This window comes from Euprymna scolopes, chromosome 35 (assembly GCF_053919585.1).
Source record: "Euprymna scolopes isolate OS-2025 chromosome 35, ASM5391958v1, whole genome shotgun sequence".
Taxonomy (NCBI): Eukaryota; Metazoa; Mollusca; class Cephalopoda; order Sepiida; family Sepiolidae; genus Euprymna; species Euprymna scolopes.
This window is the reverse complement of record NC_136516.1, coordinates 17,209,165-17,218,909: the sequence shown is the minus strand read 5'-3', so window position 1 is coordinate 17,218,909 and position 9,745 is coordinate 17,209,165. Positions and strand designations below refer to the sequence as shown.

At 34.4% G+C, this 9,745-nt stretch overlaps 1 pseudogene; it reads right to left on the bottom strand.

Annotated features, from left to right (window-relative positions):
- Positions 1 to 3,822: 3,822 nt before the first annotated feature.
- On the bottom strand, positions 3,823 to 3,960 carry LOC145260033 (U2 spliceosomal RNA; annotated as a pseudogene).
- Positions 3,961 to 9,745: the final 5,785 nt, after the last annotated feature.

Below are 9,745 nucleotides of genomic sequence, written 5' to 3'. Positions count from 1 at the left end.
TATCTAGCGAGATTCGAAATCGAGACCATACGGTAATGAGCCTAAATCCTTACCCCGGGAACATCTCGCCAACTGTCTAGATATATCGCGATTTACTTAGATGTTGTTTTGTTTGGGGTTTTTTAGCGATATGTTTTGAATGAAGTCAATTATTTACGAAAGTGCATTTTTACCTAAATGCGAGTTGGGAATAATTTTTCCTTTAACCAATTTGGTACCCCCACATGGGGAGCGGTATATATATATATATATATATATATATATATATATATATATATATATATATATATATATATATATATTATTTTTAAAACGTGTTTCGGTAAAAAGGGATTTGTTAAAAGGGAAAATTGTTCCCAACTCGCATTTTCGTAAATAATTGAATTCATTCAAAACATATCGCTAAAACCAAAACAAAACAATATATATATATATATATATATATATATATATATATATATATAAATAATTATATATATATATATATATATATATATATATATATATATATATATATATATATATATATATATATATATATATATATATATATATATATATGAATTTAGGAAAACTCGTCTCGGGAAAACTCGTCTCCGGAAAACTCGTCTCCGGAAAACTCGTCTCCGGAAAACTCGTCTCCGGAAAACTCGTCCCCTTTCGCTAGGTAGGAAAACTGGTCCCTAATTGAATAAATATCGATTGAAAACACATTTTATGATCGTTCTTGAAGGAGATATTGTTTTTTAAAATAAACTATAGCCCCCCCCCCCATAATATTTTTAAAAAAATATTTTTACTTGTTTAATGTTTTTTGTTTTGTTTTTTTTAAATAAAATCGATTTTCTAAGTGTCCGTTTTCTACCTAACTGGCTAAGTTCTTAGTGGTTTAACTTATTTTAAAGCGTTTATTATGTTCATACAAAGTTAATTACAATTTTTTTTTTTGTTCTTATTTTAACGATGTTTTTTGGAGTCATAAAAACAAAAAAATAAACAAAACCCAAAAATTAAAAAACAGGGAGCGATTCGATTCTTCGTTACGCTTTTGGTTTTGTTTTTTAATTATGATAGTTTTTTGTTGTTATGTTTTTGTTTTCTGTCATACCAAATGCACTCATGCGTTATTTAAAATTATGATTTTATCAATTATCAACATTTATTGTCGTCCTGTCAAATTTTGCAAAAATTAACTAATAAATTAAAAGCGAAATATTTTTTTGGCGCGAGAGATGCCATGTGCTAACAATCTCTCGTTAACTCATTTTTCATTTTTTTAATTTTTACTTCAAAATTCTAAAATCAATCATTAAGAGAGAAAGTAATGACTAAATGAATTTATTAATCAATTTTATTGAAAACTCCGCGATCGTTTATCAAGAATCTTTTTAATTTCATTTTTTGTTGGTTGCTTTTCGAAGGGAGATATAGGTTTTATGCCCCCCTTCTCTCTCTAAATTATATTTTAAAAAATATTAAAATTTATTATTTTCTTTTTAAAACCAAATCTCCCTCAGTAATTTCTTTAATTTTCTATTTTTTAGTGATTATCAAGACCCCCTAAGATGTGATATACCGGGCATTATTTCTCGTTCTCCCGTAACACTCGACCGACATGTTTTTTGTTTGTTTTCTGGGTGTTTTTCTTTACCAAATAAACGATTCCAAATAAATTAAATAAACAACATAGTCGGCGAGGTATAAAAATCGATTTTACCCTTTTATAAACAACAGTATATAAGTAAATTCTTTTTATATTAATATAAAAAAAATATGCGGTCTCGTTTATGAACATAATAAACGCTTTTATTAAAAACACAAAAAAAACATTAAACAAGTAAAAATATATTTTTTTAAATATTATGGCTATAGTTTATTTTAAAAAAACAATATCTCCTTCAAGAACGATCATAAAATGTGTTTTCAATCGATATTTATTCAATAAGGGACCAGTTTTCCTACCTAGCGAAAGGGGACGAGTTTTCCCGAAACGAGTTTTCTGGAGACGAGTTTTCCGGAGACGAGTTTTCCCGAGACGAGTTTTCCCGGGACGAGTTTTCCCGGCACCTATATGAATATATATATATATATGGGTTTGTATTACTGTACACATAGATTCGAAAAAGTTGTCAAAAAACAAATATATAACAAATAAATGTTATCAAAGGCAAGATAAGTTACTTTTCTACCTAACTGGATATATTTTTCGTGTTTTTATTCAATGTAACATGTTTATTCAGCTCGAAAACCATACAGTGTTTACCGATGTATTGGAAAATTCAAAATGGCGGCCGACACTCTCTTTAACATGGTAAGTTCAGGAAAAGATGTTATAAATAATAAACTAGACAAAATACTGTTAGAAATTCGCTCATTATATGTTACCGTGACATAAGTTGACATATATTCGGTGTTTTTTTTTAAATAGTATTTTGTCTAGTTTATTATTTATAACACGTTTTCCCAAACTTACCGTGTTAAAGAGAGAATCAGACGCCATCTTGAATGTTCCAATACATCGGTAAACACTGTATGGTTTTCGAGCTGAATAAACATGTTACATTGAATAAAAACACGAAAAATATATCCAGTTAGGTAGAAAAGTAACTTATCTTGTCTTTGATAACATTTATTTGTTATATATTTGTTTTTTGACAACTTTTTCGAATCTATGTGTACAGTAATACATACAAACCCTATATATATATATATATATATATATATATATATATATATATATAATTACTTCATTTACTCACAAATTTAATATACGAAAGTATAGATTTATTCGTAAACTTTAAGTATTTACTTCAAAAGTGCCCAATACGTAGGTAGAGCTAGTTAGTAATTTATAAAATATATATGGCGATTAAGCGAGGGCGTATCTCTGCAGTTACCGAGGAAGACGTAAGTGTCTCCGTGTTAGTGAATTGCCTTGATAAATGGCGTCCGCACATGTTTAAATAAACGACCTCATTCCATGTTTTTGTCGCTCGTTCGGTTTTTGTTTTTGTGGGTCTTTTTTCTTCTTTGTTTGTGTTTTTGTGTTTTCAGAATCCGACCGACAAAAGGCGAGCGACGAAATAGGATGACGATACTCTCTCTCTCTCTCTCTCTCTCTCTCTCTCTCTCTATATATATATATATATATATATATATATATATATATATATATATATATATATATTTTTTTTTTTTTTTTTTTTTTTTTTTTTTGCGTTGTTTGTTTGTTTATTTGAGGAGGGGGCGTGTAGAAAGAGGCGGCCCGAGCAGCCAACCCTGTTGTCCCGACAGCCTTCGTCTCGCCAACGAGTCTACCCCGAACGTCGGCCACTGACATCAGAGCGGGAGAGGACTTTTGCTAATGAAGCGGAGACGGCGCCACCGACGTTTCGTAGCTGCGTTAAATTAAACCGGCTGAAAAGTGAAGGCCACAATTTCGGGCCGGTGTCGAGTTGCGCGGTGGTGAGCTGAACGAAAAATAGAATTAAGCAACTGACGAGACGAGTAACGTGAAAACTAATCTACCCCCTTGCTTATCTTATAACTGTACTCAGTAAAAATCGCACAGTTTAGTGAATGAATGCGTGAATGTAGGATTGACATGAAATTCTTAAAGATAAACTAAAATGACCGAAAAATGGGCTGAAATGACTTAAATAAATAAAAAGTAAATAACTTAGAATGACTTTAATGAACTTAAGGATTAATTGAATGACCTTAAGAATGACTTGAATGCTTAAAAAATAGCTGGAATCCTTCAAAAACAACTTGAATGATCTGGAGAATAACTTTAATGGCTTTGAGACTGACTGGTTGTAAAGTGGGTGATCATTTTACATTAAATTAATACAGAAAAGTGATCCCCCACTTTATATCACAAAGTTACAAACAAAAGTACAATACGTAGTAAGAACAGATACTACACTTTGATCTTGGCCAAAAGGCCAAGAAAAGGAGGGGGTATTTATTTGCTCCCCCACCGAGCAAATTAGGCACAAGGCGGATTTTTAATGTAAGGAGTGAAGTGGAAATGGGGACCAGCTCCCCGGGGAGTAGGGGAGCTGGATAGTGACAATTGGTATGAAGGGTTTTCCCTACATTGACCAAGGTCTTATATGTGGGGTCGCCCCCACATATGGTCTTTGCTTGCAGTATCTGCCGGAATAGATACTACACTTTGAGATATTAAATCCTTTATTCATGTTAAAAATACATTGAAAATCAACAATGAACAAAAAACTTAGGCACATGGCCAACTCAAAAGGGGGGATTGTGGGGGTCGTTGGTCATCCTTGTCACTCCAGAACTAAACAAAATCAAAAACACTTTGATCTTGGCCAAAAGGCCAAGAAAAGATTAAAAAGCTAAGAACAGCATGTATTAACAACAGACCTTTGATCTTAACCAAAAAGGCCAAGGACAGACCGACAGACCGACTGAGTGACTTAAAGAGTCGCCTGCACGCGACTAAAAATCGAAATTTTCAAAGTACTTTTAGTGAACGGGCGAGGAGAGGGGGCTTGATTATCTCACCACTAGTTTTAAAATGAGTCTAAGTACCTTTCCTCTACTCATATAAAAAATATTTTTAAAATAAACGTGGATTAAACTGATAAAACTGTTTTTAAAACACGTTAAAAATGCAAAATGTTTTTTTTTTAAAGAAGGGGAAAATAGGATTCAATTTCTTTCTTTTTATTTATTTATTTATTTTTCTTTTCTTTTCTTTTCTTTTCGTAGAGTTGAAATATTTCTGATATATTTCGGACCGTAACAGGTCCATCTTCAGAGAATGAAATACTTCTATTGCCTGTTATTGTTGTTGTGTTGTTGTTCAAATCAAAGTCCTTGTGTTCTTAAATCAAAGGCGTGTTGTTGTTGTTGTTGTTGTTGTTGTTGTTGTTGTTGAAAACGCAAGAGGTGTAAACGCTTGGAAGTATCATTAAGAATATAAAAAATATTGAATAAAGAAATGAAACTTTTTAGAATATGTTAAACAACAGTTGTCCGATAAATTTTCTTGAGAACACATTCGGTCCTGGATATGACCTTAAACTATATCCAGTGGTGAGGCCCGAACTTGCGGGCTTTGGGTAGTGTGGAGCCACCCTTTAACTGCCATTGCTCCCAGGTCCACTCTGACCCGGAGTGGTGGTACCTGTTAGGATCCCAACTATGGGTTAAATAGAAAACTAATTGAAAACAACAAAAATATTCTTTTAAAAAAATTTTCTCCAAATCTTTGGATTCGGCATTAAATAACCTGAAAAGGGTTGATACGCCGTAAAACAAAAACAACCAACCATGAGAACAATTCATTTTGTTTTCGGTTTAATTTTCATGAAAAATTTTCACACTAAAAATGTGGCAATAATTAAATGAATAGTGAATATTTATTTTACTCATGAAAAAAATATCAAATCATTATTTTAGTTTAAAATAAGTTGTTTGAAAGTCGTATGCAAGGAAAACATTTTTGATTAATCGTTACATTCTTTATAGCACTCAGTCAGCACATTAATTATATGCCAAGACAATGTGCTTGTGACTTTGAGCCTATCATGGAAAGCCACGCTGATCATCTGCTTTTTGTCTTCAGGGAGGTCAGAATTCTTGATTTTCTCTTGTAGGATCTCATTCGACGTTCTGCTCCATTTTTCAAACTTTGAATAATGGTAGCAATATAATAATACCTTCTTTTGTGCAACTGTCCAGGGTTAGGGTTTTAGGCCTCTTCTGCTTCCATTTCTTGTAGTTGCACATGATGGTTTGGGGCCAGGATCTAATTCACGATCTGTTGGCTGATCCAAGTGGACCTCTGTCATGGTAGTACCATTATCTGAGGTAAGAGGGTTCACACCTTCAAATACCTTTTCTCGTCTGGTGTGTGAACGAGTTAAGGGACCCTTTTTATCCTGGGCGACGGCCAGCCAGTATGGATTATTTTTGGTATTCATTTTCATTTTATTTCCTCATTGTCAGCGGCTTTTGATTTAATATTCAAAGCTACCCCCTATAAATAGAGGGGTTTCCCTTATCCGCAACCTGGGGACGCTCTGTATGGCTTGAGGATACAGCACAACAGTATGGCTTGAGGATACAGAGAAGAAAAATTTAAGAAAAATGATCTGTGGATACGGCGAAACATGTAAAAGTTGATAACTATTTTATATGTGTGTATTGTTGGTGTTATTATTACTAATATTCTGATTTAATAGCTGTACCCGACCACGTGTTGCAGTGACTCAGTTTTTTTTAAATAGAAAAAAAAAAAATTAAAGATAAAATGCATTTTTGACAAAAAGAAAAAAAAATGTGTCGAACTTTTTTTTTTCATTATAAAAAGTATCATTATGTTCACATGTGTTTTTGTTTTGTTTTTGTTTTTTTGTTTTTTATTATTATTTTGTTTTTGTTTTTTGACAGAAAATAGTGCATTCAAATTTAAATTATGAAAATTTTTATAAACATTTTGGTTCCTTCTCAGTCTTGTAGCGAAATTCGAAAATCGAAAAAATACTGTTCACTTGCAAGCAATAGTACCTTTTGAATAGCCATGTCGCATTCATGCAAAACCTAATAGGTATGAGTTAATAAATACAGAAAATAGTTTGTTTGTTTATTCAATAATTTGTGGACTGTTATTCACATATCTTATAGTTGTTGTTTCACGACGTTTCGACCAACTATTCCTCTGGCCTTCGTCAGGTGGTTAACCGGGGTAGGTGAAGAATACTGAATCTCTTAACTGCATCCTCGGCAATTATTGGCCTCCATAGTTGTGGTCGTCTCACCACGTTTTTGGCCAACTAATCCCTTGGCTTTGGGTAGGATTGAAACCGCTATCTTCAGACAATGTTCACCTGAAATAGTAGAGATGCAGCAGTTATATCCACTGCCCAACATGTATATATACCACACACACACACACACACACACACTCACATGTATATACGTAATACATATATGTATTACGCATACATACACACATATACGCATACATACATACACACATATATATATATGTGTGTGTGTGTATATATGTATTACACACGCATATATATATTACACATGTGTGGGGGGGGAAGTCAAGACATTGTAGAATTGAATTAACAACATCTTATTCAAAACAAGGAACCCGAAATAAAAGTGAAAGGTTCCTTATTCCAGGGAGTTTCAAAGAAAGGCTCTTCTCCTCAGAGCAAAAATAACCGTTAGCAAAACGTGAGTATAGATAAGTATCTATTTTTTGCTGATTTGCTCAATTTTTGAAACATTCGAGAAAGAAAATTGAAAGAGAATATAAGTTTATATAATTTTAATGAAAGAGAATACTCAGCAAAGTCAAATATGCGTGGTTGTAAATATGCGGCGACATTCAAAAGTTCGCAATAGATGGTGCGATTAATGAGTCAATTTTAATTGATGAGTCAGGTTTAGCTGTTGCTTCCACCCTCCACACACCATTAACTCCTTCAAGTTTATTCATGTCTAAACTCTCACACAAGTCTTCTTTCTCGGCGTCTTCTTTTACGTATTATGGGCTCACAAGGAGCTTTCACACAGGTCACCAAAGATCTCTCTTTGAAAACAACCTATGGTGTTTTTTCCCTGGAAGCTGAGTAACAGCAAGTCTCCCCAGATCTCCAGTACTCTCCACCTCTTTCGATAACATGTGCTAATAAATTTGCGTTATCGTAACAGCTTCTTACCATTGACTTCTCGCTGGCAGCGACCATTGTTCTCCACTGGAATTTGAGTGGCAATAAGGTCCCAGTTCTCTTCGCACTTGTCCAGCGGAGGTCTGGTCAGCATTCTCTCCTTGATCATCTTGATCTTTGCATCCTCCTTAACCCTTTTCGGTTATTTGGCATCACTCTTTCGACGGGAGGCGGGGATGGGGCAATGGGAGTGAATGGATGAGGGATAGAGAACTTGTAGATATGCAGCTTCAATGTTCTTGGTTCCATGTAACGCTTCTTCATGTTTTTCCCCTGTTTGTCTGGCCCGCACATGTTGTTCATGTGTATTAATCTCCACATTCAAAGGTTTTCATTATTGTTATTCGTTGTATCTTTGCAGGTAATTCCTCTGATTCCAATTTCTCACATTCTTTTTTCGAAGTTTTTCGGAATTGTTCCTAGTACTCCTATTACTATAGGCATTAACTTGATTTTCTTCATCATGTAAGGGATTACAGCTCTCTGGTTAGCTCTGTGCGTTTGCTCTGTTTCTCATTTTCCTGTGATCAGCAAGTCTACGATTTGACTTTTGTTTCTTGTTAATTATTACGACATCCGGTCTTCTTGCTTGGATGGGATTATCCGTTTGCATGTCCATGTCCCATAGGATTTTGTGATTCTTATTTTCAAGTACTGTTGCGGGCTTACGCTTGTACAATATTTAGTTATTATTATTTTTACTTATCTTTAGTTTTTTTTTTTTTTTAATATCATCATCATCAGCGGCAGCAGCGGCAGCAGCGGCAGCAGCGGCAGCAGCGGCGGCAGCAGTGACAGCAGCGGCAGCAGCGTCATCATGGGTGGAAGAATTAAGTATCCGTATTAGTTTCGGTTGAGGAAACGACAGAGAATAAATATGTTTGACTCGTGTTGTCTCGGTCAGGATACTCTGCCCCGACCACCCTCTTAAAAGAAGGAGGGTGCATGGAAAGAAACAGGGCACAGAATAGGGAGTGGGGTTGGTAGGTAGGAACAATGACACCCGGCAGTTGGAAGAAAAGGATCTTTTCACAATGGCCTATCCCCGCGGGCGCTAACCTGACAATGTACGCTCTCCGGCGCCGGTTGCGCAAACCATATGCTTGTCGGCACGCGGCCACGTCTGGAAAAAAAGGGTCCTTTAATTACCGAACAAACGTTTAGTACGTTTAGGAAAGGTAATTTTCGGATGATGTAGCGTTTCTATTTATTGGGTTCTCTCCGTTATTTTTAAGGTCATATTTGTATTTGGGCTGTTGTTTTTTTTATTAGCGGTCTGGCAAGGCCACAGGGGAGACAACCGAAGCAGCAAAACTGAAGTTGGCTTGCAGGACACTATATATACAAATGTAGGCAAATTTGGCCATATTTTTTTAGTTTGGAAATATAGGTTCTTTTTGTCATAAAATATTAATCATAGAATAGTATTATAATCTTCAAAAAGCCTGAAAATTTTCATCTACTTTCGTCCTATAGAACAAAAGATATGAGCATTTCAATATTTAATTTGGCTACAAGTATAGATATATCCATAGATATACCACTTTTGTTGGCAATTTTATAAGTTCAAAATCTTAGCGACTATTGATCCAAGTTAAACAAATGAAAGCTTGTTGGAAAGGGCTATGTGAATTTGCTCTTAAGGTTGTCCATTAAGAGGATCATCCATCATCCAGAGTCTATTTTTGACAATTTTTACAGCCATAAGATGTTTCAATCAAAGTCATTTGTTTTCCTAGTTTTGCATATGAATTACAAAATATCTGATATTTCCACAAAACCTTTGACCTTGATGGAGGGAGACTAAAACTTTCTGCTATTATTTCAAATGATTTGAAATAACAGCAAGGGGAGACTTGATTCCAAATATTTCTCATATGTCATATCTCCCTTCCTTGGTTTTTATACATAAAGTAAATTTCACAGTGTATAAGGATTATGTGATACCGGAGATGTTCATAATCGTACCCTATTTCCCAAAGAGGGGAGATATAACATATGAGAAATATTTGGAATCAAGT